Source organism: Elaeis guineensis, chromosome 6, assembly GCF_000442705.2.
Source record: "Elaeis guineensis isolate ETL-2024a chromosome 6, EG11, whole genome shotgun sequence".
Lineage (NCBI taxonomy): Eukaryota > Viridiplantae > Streptophyta > Magnoliopsida > Arecales > Arecaceae > Elaeis > Elaeis guineensis.
The window spans coordinates 115,398,358-115,415,379 of record NC_025998.2 but is presented as its reverse complement, the minus strand read 5'-3'; the positions used below and the strand labels follow the sequence as shown (position 1 = coordinate 115,415,379).

Here is a 17,022-nt window from a genome sequence, read left to right as displayed (position 1 = left end):
ATAAATTCTTGTTAATTGGTGATGCTTGTAAGCGTCGGCATTTATAAATATAGCGATGCTCAAGCTTGCACCAGAAACTTTTCTAAACTTGCCGATGCCTTTTTAATATGTCGGGAAAAATAGTTTTCACTCTTCATTTAACGACGTTTTTTCGATGCTTTATAGTGTGTCGAAATTATATTTTACGGTGAAAATTTAGAATTTTGGCGTTGGCAATGTTCGATTATGCTGTAGTGAACTACTCCAAAATAGACTTTAATCTCGCTGAGCTGATTTTTCTTAATCTCTACTACAACCAAACTAACAATCAAAATTTGATCATCATGAGCATTTCTTATAATCAATGCAGCATGTAAGTTGCAGCACAACCTAAAACACCCTTGTCCAGTAACATGCTAATATATCAGATCATAACCCATGTCTCACAACATGAAGCTGAGCGTACACCTGAGGGGTTTCTTAAATATTTTGAATTAGGGCTTAAGATACAAGTATTTGAAAATGGCTAAGGTCTTGATTCTCTTACAGATTACTTGCTGTGTGTTTCAGCTGCATGCAATGGCTTGAGCATAATCTGATGTTAATATCATTCACCAAAGATTAAAGATCCCTATATCTATACTATGATTTTTGAATTAGCCAATGAGATGTCTTGAGATAGAACCACAAAGATTGACTAAAGACGGAATTGAGCAACGCATGCAAGCGAAGTAGCGGACCACATAGCGCCAGCACTGCTCACTCTTCTTTTCTTACCTACTTTGCTTAAAGCTCCCTCCTCACGGATTGTCAACGTTAATTCTGTGGTAATTGGATCTTTCTCCTATACTTCTTTGAAGTTAATTAAGTTTTTGATATAATAATATGCTGTTTATCTTTTCATTAAAAAAAATGCTGTTTATCAGCAAATTTAGTTTTTACAGAGATCCATAATTACGTTTCTCTTCTATAATTCACTTATTTGACCTAACCAATGCAAGTTACTGGATCCAATGTCTAGAAAAGCATTCACTGCGAAAATTGATAGAATTCTGCTTCAACATTTACTAGGGAGTGGACAGACAAAAAGGCAAATGGCAATTGTAGCCAATGTAAATTTTCATATATGAATGTGTATATGTGTATGGGTAAGCACTTATGTACTAATCATTTATTCATTTGCAAAAAACTTCTTTTGAGAAAACTAAATTACTTACTTACTTGTGTATACATTAATGTATAACCATAATAATCGAGCCTTGGCCTACTATTTATAAATTCTTCTTCACCGATCATCCTTATTAAGGGCCATCTCTGTTCTCTATGCACTCTGAATGCATGTTCACTAGCACAGATAGATCACATTCCTAAGGCAGTGCAATGGTAATATGGCCAACCAATTTCTCAATAATTACCTAAACACAAGAATTTATTGGTTTAAATGGAATACAGCTCTCACATAAGGAGATTAACTTAGTTTAACGATCTTCAGAATACAGAACAATTTCAAAGATCAATAATTCATCGATAGCAGATCAAAATGTGAAAATAGTAATGAAGTTGCTCCACTCATATTTAGTGACAACCAGTTCAAACCAGAGAAAGACTCCAAGCAAAGGAATTACCAAACATCTCATCGTTCAATATGTAGTAGTAAATGATGAATAATTCAGATTATTAAATTAATCATGATGATAGCCAATAGTGAGTAACGAAAGGAGGAAAAGGTTTCAAGCTTATCAATCTAGTGGTTATCATTAACTTTCAGTGCAGGCTCACCATTGTGCTGTCATCGATCCTTCTCACTGGACTTGCAAAATTGACGATGATAAAGTTCAACGATATGAGAGCCTATGGAGAGAGCAAACTAGCCCAAGTATCACTCCATCACATTATAATATCCTCATCAAGCTTTTTCAAACAATATTTGCAGTATCATGTAAACTGATACATGTCTTGTGTCTCTTTCCCAAATTTTTGGAGCTCTTGTTTCTCAGGACCCTAGCCAGGAAGCTTTCAGAAAAGAAAATAATCTCCATCCAGTGCATTGTGGTGAACCCAGGGATTGCCAACACCAAATCGGTCAATTTCTTAAGTTTTCATCATCTAATAAGTATACACAATTAGCTGATTTCAGTGAAAATATTTTTCAGCTAAAACAAGTTCCAAACCCTGATTGGAAGTTATTCTGGATGCCAAGTCCTGCTGAAGGCAAGCACTGAAACAATTTTCTTTTGCTTACATGTTCTTCTTAGGGTATCTTGCAGCTCATGGCTAACAAAACTCATGGGCCATATATGGCTCAGGTCACTTAGTTGTCTTAAGTTTTAGGCATGATTGATATCTGGTCCAGTTGGGAATGGGTACCATGCAAGAGTATCATGCAGTCATGCGTTCATGTATAACAGTAAATGGTTTAGACAGGATCATCTTGCTGATAAAAGGCATTTATACTCTCATATAGGTGCAAGGACTGCGGTCTTCTGTGCAACAAGTGCCAGAGCAGTTAACATGGCCAAGGGTTTTGCATACTACTCTTATGCTTGCAAGACGACCAAGGAGTCACCTCAGGCAATGGATGTGGGTTTTTGTCTAGATGTGCGGCAAAAGACATTGGAAGTTCTGAACTTAGATGTAGACTATGTAAATCAAGTCATCAACTGTTAGACATGCTGTAGACAAGAGTTGACTCATCTTGAATCAAGAGAAATGTATTCCTCTCATTAAGAGAGATTACTTAGTTCTTTTTTCTTTTCTTTGTTTGGTATTCTTTCAGCATGTTTAACATCTTGTCTTCCAAATGAACCAGAACCCCAATAGTATCAACTTTAAAAGAGTAACTCTATCTGTGGTTTTATGTATGCTGGACGTGCTTAGTTACCATAAAATAGGTTTAGATGATGATTTGATTTAATCTTGCAAAAAAGGAGAACATCTGGTAAACCTCGAGTGAAACATGTGGAAGCCAGCAGGAAATGAGTATGAAACCGAAAACTTATATGTTAAAAAGGTAGAAACTCTGACAATGGCGTTCTAGTGGTTTCCTATGTACTGATCATATTACACTTAATCGTTCTCGAGTAATCCAATGTCTGCTTCTCTTGTCTGTTTACTGATGGGGAAATTTTGAGCATATTGTACAGTTTCTGCATCTTACACCATTACTATAATTAAGCAAAGTTAATGTATTTGAACTCAAGTTCTTGCACTTTTTTTTGTTGTTACTAATCTAATGTTGATTCCTTTAAACTTTAGGCATATGAAGATTTTCCCGTCTGCTGCCTTATTACATTTGGGATTAAGGGAAGAATATTCTAAAACTCCCCCCCCTTGTCCTGTTTTCTCTTTTTCTTTCCCTTACTCTTTTGAAATTTCCCTGCATAAGATGATCTGTGCAATTAACAAACAGCAACTAATTTGGCACCAGAGGCAATCTCCATGGATCCTCTATCTCATGGTTGGGTAACTTCATTAACGACTCCTGGCTGCCATAGTGTTGTTCAAGTTGATTGCTAGGCAAAACAGCTGCTATAGTCCCATCCTCGCATAGAAATGACCTAGAATTTCAAGTGACATGAATTACCTGCCCTTATTGACAAAGAATCAATTTACTTGAGCATGTTGACTATTCTTTTAGGCTCAATTCCTGCTGCTATTAGAGCATTTGACCAACATTTGATGGGATTGTAGAGGTTATATACATAACCCGGAAACAGCAGATCATCCTTAGAAGAACCAGGAAGCTCTTACACTGCACCAATGTTAACGTAATGTAAAAAGGTTAAGAAAGTGGCTGACATTACTCTTTCTTCAAAAACGAAAAATTAAAAAAAAAAAAAAAAAAAAAAAAAAAGAAAGAAAGGTGGCTGCCAATCCTAGATTCCTATTTGCAACCTGTTAGGTTACAGATTCATACCCCAAATTTAGTATTCTAAGGAAAAAAAAAATAGGATCATATTCTGAAACTGCTGTTTCTATATACCAAGATATTATATCCATCAAGGTGCATTACATCTATTGACCAGGATTCATGTGGTATATCACATTGATTCGATGTGTTAATCTATCGTTATTCTCACTGATGATAACACAATCCATTTGTTCATCCAAGATTACGGCTCAGTGCTGCAGATTTTCATTGAAATTAGGAGCCTCTGAAATGCAGTGCTCAACTCCACACACACACCTCCCACCCCCATGGCCCCCTCAACCAAAAGGGAAAACGAAAGAGATATTGTTTAAGCAAGTAGGCTTATTAGGTGGTTTCCAAAGGCATCAAATCTTGTCACTTCGAACCGGATCATTGCAATTCTGTAGTAGAGATTCTTTCTAACTTTCATTTCTATTCAGACTCTATTGCACTGCTCATCAAGTACAAAAAGAAAAAAGGAAAGCAAAATCTTACCATTTGGTTCGGCAGCACAAAACCAAACATTGCCACAGAAACAGGATTTCCTATTAGTGGGTATTAACTTCTTCAACAAAGGACATCAGTGGGTATTTACTTCATGACCAAAGGCAAATGAAACATAGGAAACAGAGATGCAAACAGAAAGAAAAGGCTCACTCTTCATACACATGTTCACCATAACTCTGCTTAATTACATCCCCCTTAACATCAATAGATGCAGCTGAGGAACTTAGTTCTGCATAACAGTTCACGAAAACGATGTTTATGGATGCGGGCAAGGCCAGTCTTGACCATGCACTGAGAATGACTTCTCCAGCTCCCTCATGAAGAGCAATGAAGGTGTGCTCTTAAGGGAAGAAAAATTGTCTTTGACGTCCCTCTCTTCTTCTTTTATTGTGTCAAGAATTCTTGATACCTTGCGCCTCACAACAGAGACAAGCTGCGGCGGAGCCACCTCCGTCGCAAACCGAGAAGCTTGAGCCTTGGCCATTGCTTCACTAGCAACCAGTATTGCATTCAACAGCACAATTGGAGGAGAATAGAATCAAGAAGAAGCAGAAGAAATTAATGGAAGAAAGTTGAGGCTGTGCAGAGACCACAGATAGGAGAAGCCACAGGAGGAGGATGGCACAGGGATAAAAGGAGAGGGAATTTATAGCCGATGGTTGGTTTCCATCTGACTCTGCTATAAGGTGAACTTCTGTGTTAAACCTCACATGGAGGTAGGATAGATTCTGCTCCGTGTGTAAGACGTACACAGAAACCAGCACGCATTTTGACCGCATGGTCCTTTTCATGAGGTTAACCTCAGTGCCGTCCCCGTTAGCTTTTTGCATTAAATGTGGGATTGGACTGATGGTGGTGTGGGGGATGGTGATGAGCGCAGCATTGACTGCACGACACGTATACGTGAGGATTAGGTTCTGGATCTTTTCAAGATTTGGATATATCTGGGTTCTCCCTGGATGGATGAGTTTGGATTGAATCAGTCAATGTTCATAACCCATTGTATAATTAAAAATTAGATATTCATATCAATCTCACCATCAATCTCCAATTACATTAGATCGAATTAAATAAAAATATAAGCCAAATCAAATCAGATAGAAAAAAAAAATTTGATCAAATTGAATCGAATCAAATTAAATAAAAAATTCATAATATAAATATTATAAAATAATTATAATTTAAAAAATTAAATTAAAATTATTTTAGATTGAGATTCGATGTGAATTTATTTTATTTTTTTTTTATAGAATTAATACCTACACCAAATTTTAATTAGATTGATTATATTGAATCGGATTTCTAATGTATAAAATTACTATCTCTATTCCTCGTAATGTATTTTGGATTCTCCTGATCTGTATAATCAAGATTGATCTGAGAAAATAATTAAAAGATAAAATTTTTATAAAAATTATGCTATAAAGTATAAAATTATGGAAGAAGACAAGAGACGTTAACCATCCCATCTTCTTTGGGGTGACAAGTGTGGCTTTCTTGTGAGTCGTAATGCCGTGCCCTTCGAGGAAAGATGTCGACCTTGCTAGGCCGGGCCACCGCAAAGTGGTTCCTATCGGGTTTAAGGATAAAAATTTATTCATATTTGTTGTTGAAAAAAAAAAAAATTTCGCTCATTCCTCATTTTCTTCATGTGATGATCTTGAAATCTTCGTCATCCAATGATCACCATGTAGAAAAATTTTATGAGATAAGAGTGGAGTGTAAACAAATCAAATCTTAACATGTGAGATGCATATGATAGCTAAGGATTAATGAACATAAAATAGTAAGATGATGGAGTAGATAGGAGGGTTATTTGGCAATAATGTAATACAAAGACAAACATTTTGGAAATCTCACGCTTTAAATAATAGAGGAGGAGGAATCAAATCACAGGAACACAATTTGCACTAATTAAATAAACATTGCACGCTACTTTCTAGCCTTGATGGGGCATCACCCTCATAGACCAAGGGGCAAAGTTTTTCTTTCAAAATATTAAAAAGAAGAAGAAAATTAAGAGAGAGACAAGGTTGCCTTGAGGACCGATGTGCTCCCTGTCGGTTGGTGGTCATCAGCTTTTCATGATGCAAGCTACCATGAACATTTTAATTTCCATAGCCATCACTTAACATTAACTTAATAAGATGTGCTTTCAATCTACTGGACTCTACATGTTATTTAGGATGCATAATTGATGAAGTTGGTGGTGGCCTTGATTTTAAGTGGTTTGGCATAATTCACATGATGCTACTTGTTAGAATATACCGACCGACCCCTGTACATCCGACTCTACCGATCGGACCGACAAACAACTCCGACAATGACTGCCGACAAAGGCTGCCGACCATATCCGGCCGAAGGTATGCCGGCCGAACAGATCCATACTGTTTCCGACCGATCGAATGGCCGAACCCACATCACCGACTCACTGTCGGGGGTGGCAGCCGACGTTCGACTTCCACAAGGCACCAGATCAGCCGACGGTGTCTCCGAGTCACCACCCGACGATCCGGCAGCCGAATACCGACATACAGTCGGCCAGGCCATCCAAATGCCGTACAACCGCTATGGGCTGTTCTCCTGCCAAGGACATGCCGTACGACCGTCGTGGGGCGTTGTCCTGCTAAGGACTTGGGTTAATGACCTGACAACCCACGCCGCTTTGACAGCCTCCGGCGATTTGATAACTCTCCAGTTGTCTGCACCATTAATAGCGGGACCATACCGCATTCTACTATAAAACGGGGTAAGGCAACAGTCTTGGTAAGCTATCTCAAGCTTTCTCAAGCGTGGGTAAGCGCCTCTAAGCTCTTGAGCTCTCTAGCTCTCTCTCCCTCTCGCTGAGTTCCACTGTTGCCTAGTCTTCTCTCTGACTTGACCATCGGAGGGTCCCCACCGGAGGCATCTCCAATCAGTGAGGATATTTCTTTGCAGGTATGCGATCCCGACGATCGGACGACGGGGGGATTGGCCGCAACAGATTTGGTGCACCAAGTAGGGGCTCGACAGAGATAGGACAACGAGCTCCATAGAGCTTGAAAAATCTCTCGAGATGATGAAAATCAGGGCTCAGCGATCGAGAGCTACCGGGTCGGCGAGGCACTCTTCCCGATGGGAAGAGGCCCCTCCTTTACCTTCCATGGCGGAACCCAGTTCTCCGCACCCAGTGGTGACCATGGAGGTGCAGATTGCGGCGATCATGTGGCAAATAACCGTTCTGATGGACGCGGTCAAAAACCTCCAGCAACAACTGACTCGGTTGCCGCAACCGCCGGCGGAACAACCGACGGTGCACTCGATGCCGTCCAGAAGCAGCCGCCGATGCCCGCGTCAACTTTCGTCTCCTCCTCAAGAGTAGCCGTCTCAGCACTCCCATCGAGAAAGGGAGAGGTGGCCATGGCATGACACCCATCAATCTCGGCGTCCCTCTCCTTCCCAGCTGGAGCGAGCGAGGAAGGAGAAGCAGCCGCGGACACCGTCCGCCTCACTCTCAAATTCGTCGGGAGGTTCGACCCCTGGGGTTTCTCAACACCGACGGTTAGACGACTACGAATGCAAGTTCGAAGAAATCGACCGTCGGCTTGCCCAGCTCCAGGCGGATGGTCAGAAGTCTTTGAATGACGTCGACTTCCGGACCACCCAACATCTCTCCCGATTTATCCTCGACGAACCGATCCCTAGTCAGTTCAAGATGCCTCATGTGAAGCCTTACGATGGCTCCACCGACCCAGTTGACCATCTGAAGAGCTACAAGGCTCTCATGACAATTCAGAGGGCAACCGATGCCCTCCTCTGCATCGGCTTCCCCGCCACGCTTCGTAAAGCTGCCAAGGTCTGGTACTGCGACCTTCGCTCAGGATGTATCCACTCCTTCGGGCAGCTCGAGCATTCTTTCGTGGTCCATTTCAGCACCAGCCGGAAGCCGTCACGAACCTCGGACAGTCTTTTCTCCCTCAAGCAGGGAGAAAATGAGACACTCCGATACTTTGTGGCCTGATTCAATGCGGCCACACTTGAGGTCCGAAACCTCAACGAAGACATGGCTATCTCGACCATGAAGAGGGGGCTAAGGGGGTCCCGATTTACATATTTCTTAGACAAGATCCTCCCCTGAACGTATGCCGAATTACTGGAGCGCGCGTACAAATACACGCACGCGGACGAAGGAGCTTCCGACCGATGTCTGATCGAAGGCGCGGGCCAGAAGGAGAAGCGAAAGAAAAATCGGGCTCCTGTTGAACCCAGCAGGCCCCACCGATAGACGGGTCTCACCCCGACGATGGAGTTCGAGACTGATACATCGTAGGTATGACTCCTGCACCTCTCTCTCCGCTCCTCGTGTGCAGATCCTGATGGAGATCGAAGGGGTGGAATATCTACGACGGCCTCCGCCTCTGAAGGCAAAGGGCATCGACCAATGCGGCTGGCTAACTTGCCGACTTAGCTTCGACTAAGAAGGACAAAATGCCAGGACAACCGCAGTCACGCTCGCGACATACCGACTTGGTCACGACTGATCGAAGGATATTCAGCTTGCCACCATTTATCATACGTCCCGACGTGCTACGTCCGACCAAGGGCCGTAAAATGAATATTTGACTTGTCATCGTTATCTTATCCAAATACGTCGGACGCCACTCAACTATCAGACTCTATGGAATGATCGTGCCAACATACACGCCCAACCAGAGGTCGGACAACGGATATTCGACTTGTCGTCGTTATCCTATCCGAATACGTCGGACGCTACTCGACTATCAGATACGTCGGATGCTACTCGACTATCGAATATGTTGGATGCTACTCGACTATCAAACTCTACGAAATGATCGTGTCGACATGTTACGTTCGAAGGTTGGTAGACATCCGACCCGACGTGCACGCTCGACCTACAGTCGGGATGACTCTCGACCATCGGATCCTATGCAACCTGTACGACAGTCAGGACGTCGACCTACGATCGAGGCTTGCACTGCCCTTAGCACAGTGCACGCCACTGACTACTTTGATCAGCTACGCTGGATCCTACCGAACGTTCTAACGAGGTGTGTCGGAGCTATGACCTATACTCTCGGGGATGGCTCGGCAAATCAAACACTTTGAACCGCATGCGGGGAAAAGTTTGAAAAGTCTTTGATTTCATTTAGTTGAAGTGACTTATAAAATTGGACCGAAGCCCAATTATAAAATGAGGTCAGAGCCCGATTACAAATATCAAAGATGAAACAAAAATAAAAGAATACAAAAGTGACAAAGCAGACACTCCGACTATTCATCGGAGTCGACTTCCTGCACCAGGGAGAGTTCGAGAGCAACCGGCGTGCCCGCTTGGGTTGGAGAGGGACCGAAGATTGGAGCCGCCTCATCTTCGACGACTCATCCCGTTGGCATTGGGTCGGCCTCCTCCTCTGCGGCTTGGTCCTCCGACCCTGGAGGGACGATGCTGCTCAGGTCGAGCTCTGGGTGCAGACATTGAATCACATCCCGGGCGTCCTCATACCCCACCCAATAGGAGGCGAAGCTACTCTCGAGAAGCTCCTCCCGGTACTCGTCCGAGCCACAGAAGTCCTCCACCACCCGGCTCAGCGCCTCCTTGGCCGACTCTGCCTCCGCCTTCGCTATATCGGCGTCGGTTTGGGCGGAGGACAAGTTCTCCTCGATCTTAGCCAGATTCTTCGAGCTAACCTGAAGCTGTTCGCGCTCGGCCTCGAGCTCCCTGACGAAGCCATCTCGCTTGTGCCACAGTCGGTGGATGGAGCGGGTCTTGCACTAAACCTACTCGCGAGCCGATTGAAGTTCGGCCTCTGAGGTGGCTAGGCCGTTGGTGAGTCAGGAGATCTCCTCCTCGAGCCTAGCCTCACGATCAATCGATAACTTCAGCTGGTCCACCAGCATCGCCTTCTTAGCTTTTGTGGTTTCGGCCCTATTCTTCTAGGCCGCCCGGACATCGCCGAACCTCCGGTACCCGACCTCCAGCTCAAACATATTGTAGATCAGCTGCAAGTAGAAGTCGATCGTCAGAAAAATGAAATGATAAAAATAACAATGAAGAGAAAAGAAAAAGAAGAAGAGCTCATCTGGATCATGGTCAGGTAAAAGAAGAAAGCATGTCAGACATCGGCCGACCCCTCAAGAGCTCCCAGTCAGCTGGGAGAACAGTTGCCTGACACAACTTCCTGGCCAAGTCGTGGTTGGCCAGGGCCGACGCTCCCTCGGGGACCCGAACGTCAGATGATGCGACGCGGCCCGCCGACCTCGAGTCGTCCGCCGGTGCCATCGGAGCCTTCCCCCGACCTGTCGCCCAGGCCCGAAGATCGAAAAGGGACGGAAAACTTGAACTGACTGAGTTCTTCTCGAGGGTGCGACGGGAGCCACCGCAGGTCGTTCGGGCTCACTTGCTTCGACCCGAACCTCTTCCACAAGCGGGGGAGCCGACACTCCTTCGGCTGCCCCCTCTGCTGCCCCTTCCTCGGATGGTGCCTCGAGTGGCACCGCCGGCACCGACGGGGTGATAACTGGCTCAAAGCCCGACGATCGTTTGGGGTCGGGTTGCGCTGCCGCCATCGCAATGTCGATCGGAGATGATATCTGAGGCCTCTTGGGAGGCCGCAAAGGTCTGGCCCTGGGCGCCGGTCTCTTTCATGCCGCATGTTGCCGAATGTCGGCATCTGTCAGTCTCACTCTCGGTGGCATGCCTGTAATTTCAACAAAGGATCAGCACAAGTCCAAAGACGGATAAAGAAGATAAAAAATGACCGACAGACCGAGCTGTACCTAAATGGAGAACCGAACTCAAGCCGGCATCGTACAGAGCTTGCTCGGTGATGAGCTCCCTCTGCTTCGACACCGACACATCCTTCAGTCGGTGAAAGTCCTCTCGGTCTCCAGCCTTCACCCGACTGTTTTCGTTCGGCTGAGTCCGAGGATCGCTCCAGCGGGAAGGGAACCCCCAAGTAAGTGAAGAAGAAGCAAAGAAAAATTGGTTCTTCCACCCGTGGATCGATGATGGAAGATCGGTAATGAACGAAAGACCCTTCCGAAGATTGAAGAACCACCACCCTCGGGCTTTCGGGTGGGGTCGGAGGATGAAGAACGTCCGAAAGAGGGAGATGCGGGGAAAGGTCAGCAAAAGCCGATACAACAAGGCGAAGCTGATTATCAACCGGACTGAGTTCGGCGCCAGTTGCATCGGGCAAAGCCCGTAATAATCCAAAACATTCCGGACGAACTCCGAAATCAGGAAGCGAAGATCTGCTCGAAGGTCCTCAACATAAAAGGCCACCTGGCCCAGAGGCGGGTTGTTAACCCGACCCTCAACCCCAGAGGTGAAGAGTTCGAACTGCTCCGAGATACCATACTGCTCCCTGAGCCGTTTGACGTTTGCCCCCGAAAGTGAAGAAGCCTCCACCTCCAGGGTCGACCGGGAATCATCGGTCGGGTACTCCGACTGACTTCCTCGAGGAGAGGCTCTAGCCATAACGCTAGCCCCAAAAAAGAGAACAAAAAGAAAATGCCAAAGGAGAAAGGATGCAAGGAGACAAGAATGGAAAAAATTTCGAGAAGAGCTTTCAAAGGAGGACGAAAATGACTACTTGGAACTGGGGGACAACTCGATAGAGCCTCAGCGCTAGGAGCAGATTTGAAGCAAAAAGTGAAGTTTTGGATGTAAGTGGTTGCATATATATAAGAGCCTTCGACGGTCGAGATGAAAGTGTGCCGAACGAGGGTTTCCCAGATGTCGACATGTGGCAGTGCCTGGGCCCTTCCTCGGTCCGACGATTCGACGTATCTGCCCCCAGATCGAGCCACGTCGCCTCCATCCGCATGAACGGTTCCGACCCAATAGTCTCTTGACACGTAGCGAAAAAATCGCATCTCAAAATTCATTAACTGACGACGGTTTGTGTTCCCAAGGAGACGACGGTTCGTGTTCCCAAGGAGGCGGCGGTTTGCGTTCCCAAGGAGACGGCGGTTTGCATTCCCAATGGGACGTCTGATGTCGGATCGTTCGTTGATACAGTCGTCAGAGTCGGAGCAAGACGTGATGGAAAACCACTCCTTTTGCTCAAAGCCATCGCCCACGTGTTCACGCGGGCCGACACGACATCCGACTCAAGAGTGGGGGGGCAACTGTTGGGATATACTGACCGACCCCTGTACGTCCGACTCTACCGATCGGACCGACGGACAACTCCGACAATGACTACCGACAATGGCTGCCGACCATATTCGACTGAAGGTATACCGATCGAACAGATCCATACTGTTTCCGACCGATCGAGCGGCCGAACCCACATCACCGACTCACTGTCGGAGGTGGCAGCCGATGCCCGACTTCCACAAGGCATCAGATCAGCCGATGGTGTCTCTGAGTCACCACCCGATGATCCGGCAGCCGAATACCGACATACAGTCGGCCAGGCCATCCAAATACCGTACAACCACTATGGGTTGTTCTCCTACCAAGGACATGCCGTACGACCGCTGTGAGGCATTGTCCTGCTAAGGACATGGGTTAATGACCTGACAACCCATACCGATTTAACAGTCCCCGATGATTTGACAACTCTCCAGTTGTCTGCACCATTAATGGCGGGAACATACCGCATTCTACTATAAAACGGGGTAAGGCAACAGTCTTGGTAAGCTATCTCAAGCTTTCTCAAGCGTAGGTAAGCGCCTCTAAGCTCTTGAGCTCTCTAGCTCTCTAGCTCTCTCTCCCTCTCGCTGAGTTCCATTGTTGCCTAGTCTCCTCTCTGACTTGACCGTCGGAAGGTCCCCACTGGAGGTATCTCCGATCAGTGAGGACTTTTCTTTGTAGGTGTGCGACCCCGGTGATCGGGCGACGGGGGGATTGGCCGCAGCACTACTTATTCTCAAAAAATAAAGATTTCTTCCAAATTTGTGGGAGGCTCGGGAGGCCCTTCATCACTGCATATAATAAATTCTTTTCCAAGTATGATTGGAGCAAATCATAAGGTTTCTTTTTGTACATTGGATCATTTGATTATGAAATTACCAAACCAGTATCCATCGCGCCATTGAACTTTTTAAATATTGGCCGTTTATCAAAGTTGTTGTCCCCAAGCTAGACCCAATAGACTAAGACATTTTTGAGTGACTCTTTCACAAGCTAGAACCTATGTATGGTGAGCTAATGATCGAAGCTTTCTTGAAAGTAGACTCAAAATTTATTCATAAATATTTTTTAAAAAAAATTATAGTTTTATTTTTCTCAAATTTGAATGATTTCTAAATAAACTCTTCAACTTTAGAAATTTTCAAAGTGACTTAAATAGTCCTTTCATTCATCCCCGTTAATAGAGTTGTGGCACATATAGATTAAATGATAATTTAAATATATTATTTGGCCAAAATATCCTCTCCCAAATACTCTTTAATTATTAGGAACGCCCTTCATTGCCGCTCAGCCGACCTCCTTGCTAGCAAGCTCCACATTGACATCATTACTACCTTTGTTGCCCTTGACTAGCTCACCACCCACGCTGACCCCCACCGCACCAACGCTCTCCTCAAACCCTTAACCATATTGACAGTGGCATTTGCAAAGTTGCCATGGAAGACTCACTGTTGCAAACTAAATATGAAGTATAATATAAATAATCAAATAAAATAAAAGATTCCAATTAACACCCAAATTACACCTAAAATTGAATCCACAAGCATCCCCCAACATAAACCTAGCCCTTTTTTATTTTATAGTTGTTGACACCTTACAAGAATGTTGCAAACTCATTTTTTAAAAAAATGTGAACAATAAAAGAATTTCCAAACTCTTGATTTGAAGCTTCTTGTACATCCAATTTCCTTTTAGAGATCTTGTAGAATTACTATTTTGTCTCCTTAGCTTTCATTTCCTCACAGTAATGCAATTACAATCTTCCCTGATTACTGCATGGTCAAAAGCACGACTCTAAAGATCAAGTAAAACTTCAACTAGTTCACTTGGTAAAGTTACAGGGCATTGTCACCGGTGATCTAGCTTGATGCCCCACCTACAGCACTTTAAGATTGGTTGTCTTAATGTCCAGAAGAGGAATATTTATTTGGACATGCTTAAATAAGTTTCGACCTGCTAAATTTTTAAAAAACCTTTGTACCAAAAAAAGAACCACCAATGTACCTAAGAGAGTATTTTTAGCAGCAAGTGTGAGCTCATACTTATCCAATCATGTGCCAATAAAATATAAAAATCCAGGATCTCCAACAATTTCATGTGATATTGGAGAAACCCATATTGAGAAGGCCTTGCTAGATTTAGGAGCTAGTGTAAATATTCTTCCATTTTCAGTATATAAGCAACTAGGATTAGAAAAATTTCTACCGACAAAAATTACATTACAATTAGCAGATAGATCTCTTAGGATCCCTAAAGGAATGGTAGAAGATATTTTAATCAAGATTAGTAATTTTATCTTCCCTGTCGATTTTATCATTTTAGAAACCGAACCAGTTGCGAATCCCAAAAGTCATATCCCAGTTATTTTAAGAAGACCATTCTTAGCTATTGCAAATGCTGAAATTAATTGTCGGAATAGACTTATGAAGCTATCTTTCAGGAACATGACTATTGAGCTGAATATATTTAATCTAGAACAGGAATCTACGCAGCATACTGATGTAAATGTAATTCAAGAGAAAATTTATGAACTCATTGACATTAGCGATGAGGAAGTCAATTTCGAGTCTAGTTTCTGGCCAATCAATGAATCTAAGAAAATCAAAATTTTTTTTATAGATAATAGGAATAGCCAGAGACAAGAACCTTCCATTGAACCAATCATAAAAATGATTAATCCATCATCCAAACCATCAATAAAGGAGGCACCCAAATTAGAATTGAAACCACTCCTCGAGCACCTTAAGTATGCATATTTAGGTTCAGAGAAAATCTTACCTGTAATTATCGCATCTGACCTCAATTCTAAATAAGAAGAGAAGTTGCTAGCAATTCTGAAAAAGAATCGTGAAGTAATAGGCTGGACCATGGCTGATATTAAGGGAATAAGCCCTTCCATAGTTTAACACAGGATACACCTAGAGGAAGAGGCCAAACTAACTAGAGATGCTCAGAGAAGACTTAACCCAGCCATGAAGGATGTAGTCAAAAAGAAAATTCTAAAGTTACTTGATAATGGAATCATCTACCCCATCTCTGATAGCTCGTGGGTAAGCCCTGTACAAGTGGTACCTAAAAAGTCTGGGATAACAGTGGTCCAGAATGAAGCAAATGAACTTATTCCAACTAGGACACAAACGGGGTGGAGGGTCTGTATAGACTATAGAAAACTGAATGCTACAACAAGAAAAGATCACTTTCCATTACCGTTTATTGATCGAATGGTAGAAAAATTAGCTGGATAAGAGTTCTACTATTTTCTCGATGGATATTCCGGCTATAATCAGATCCCTATAGCCTTCGAAGATCAGGAAAAGACTACATTTACTTATCCATTTGGAACCTTTGCTTATAGGCGTATGCCCTTTGGATTATGTAATGCGCCGGCAACTTTTCAGAGATGCATGATCAGTATTTTTTCAGATATGGTTGAACGATTTCTGAAAATTTTCATGGATGACTTTTCTGTCTTTGGCCTGACCTTCTCCGAATACTTAGATCATCTAAGATTAGTTCTAGAAAGATGTAAGGAAAAGCACTTAGTTCTTAACTGGAAAAAGTGCCAATTCATGGTTAGAGAAGGGATAGTTCTTGGCCATGTAGTTTCGAAAAAAAGAATTGAAGTAGACAAAGCCAAAGTAGATCTTATTGCAAGTCTTCCACCATCCAAATCTGTCAAAGAAATCCATTCATTTCTAGGACATGTTGGATTTTATAGAAGATTCATTGTCAATTTTAGCAAAGTGGCTCGCCCATTAACAAATCTCTTAGCAAAAGAAATCAAATTTGAATTCACTCCTGAATGCCTAGAGACTTTTGAATTTCTTAAAAAGGCACTCATTTCAGCTTCCATCATTCACCCTCCTGTCTGGTCTGAACCTTTTAAACTAATATGTGATACGTCTGATCATGCTGTAGGCACAATTTTAGGTCAAAGAATTAATAAGCTGCCTAGAGTTATTTACTATGCGAGCAAAATCTTAAATGATGCACAGCTTAATTACACTACCATTGAAAAGGAGTTCCTGGCAGTTATTTTTGCCTAAAAAAATTTAGATCCTATTTGGTTGGGTCACACACTATTGTCTATACTAATCACTCAGCCATTAGACATCTCTTAGTAAAAAAAGATGCCAAGACGCGCTTAATACGATGGATTTTACTCCTTCAAAAATTTGACCTAAAAATTAGGGACAAAAAAAGAACAGAGAATGCAGTAGCGGATCACTTGTCTCGAATCATAGTTGCACCATCTGGTGAACCATCCATCAATGAATTTTTTTTTGATGAGTAGCTCATGTCCGTGTCCACTGAACCATGGTATGCCGATATTGTCAACTATTTAGCCATTGGTAAAGTCCCTTCTCACTGGACCACTCAAGACAGACACAAATTCTTTGCCCAAGTGAAGTATTTTATTTGGGATGATCCATACCTCTTAAAGCAGTATCTTGATCAAATCATTAGAAGGTGTGTCCCGGAT

The 17,022-nt window shown here is 43.3% G+C and overlaps 1 pseudogene; it reads left to right on the top strand.

Moving 5' to 3' along the window:
- The first annotated feature begins 642 nt into the window (after nucleotides 1–642).
- LOC105046799 (dehydrogenase/reductase SDR family member FEY-like) lies at nucleotides 643–2,646 on the top strand (annotated as a pseudogene).
- Nucleotides 2,647–17,022: the final 14,376 nt, after the last annotated feature.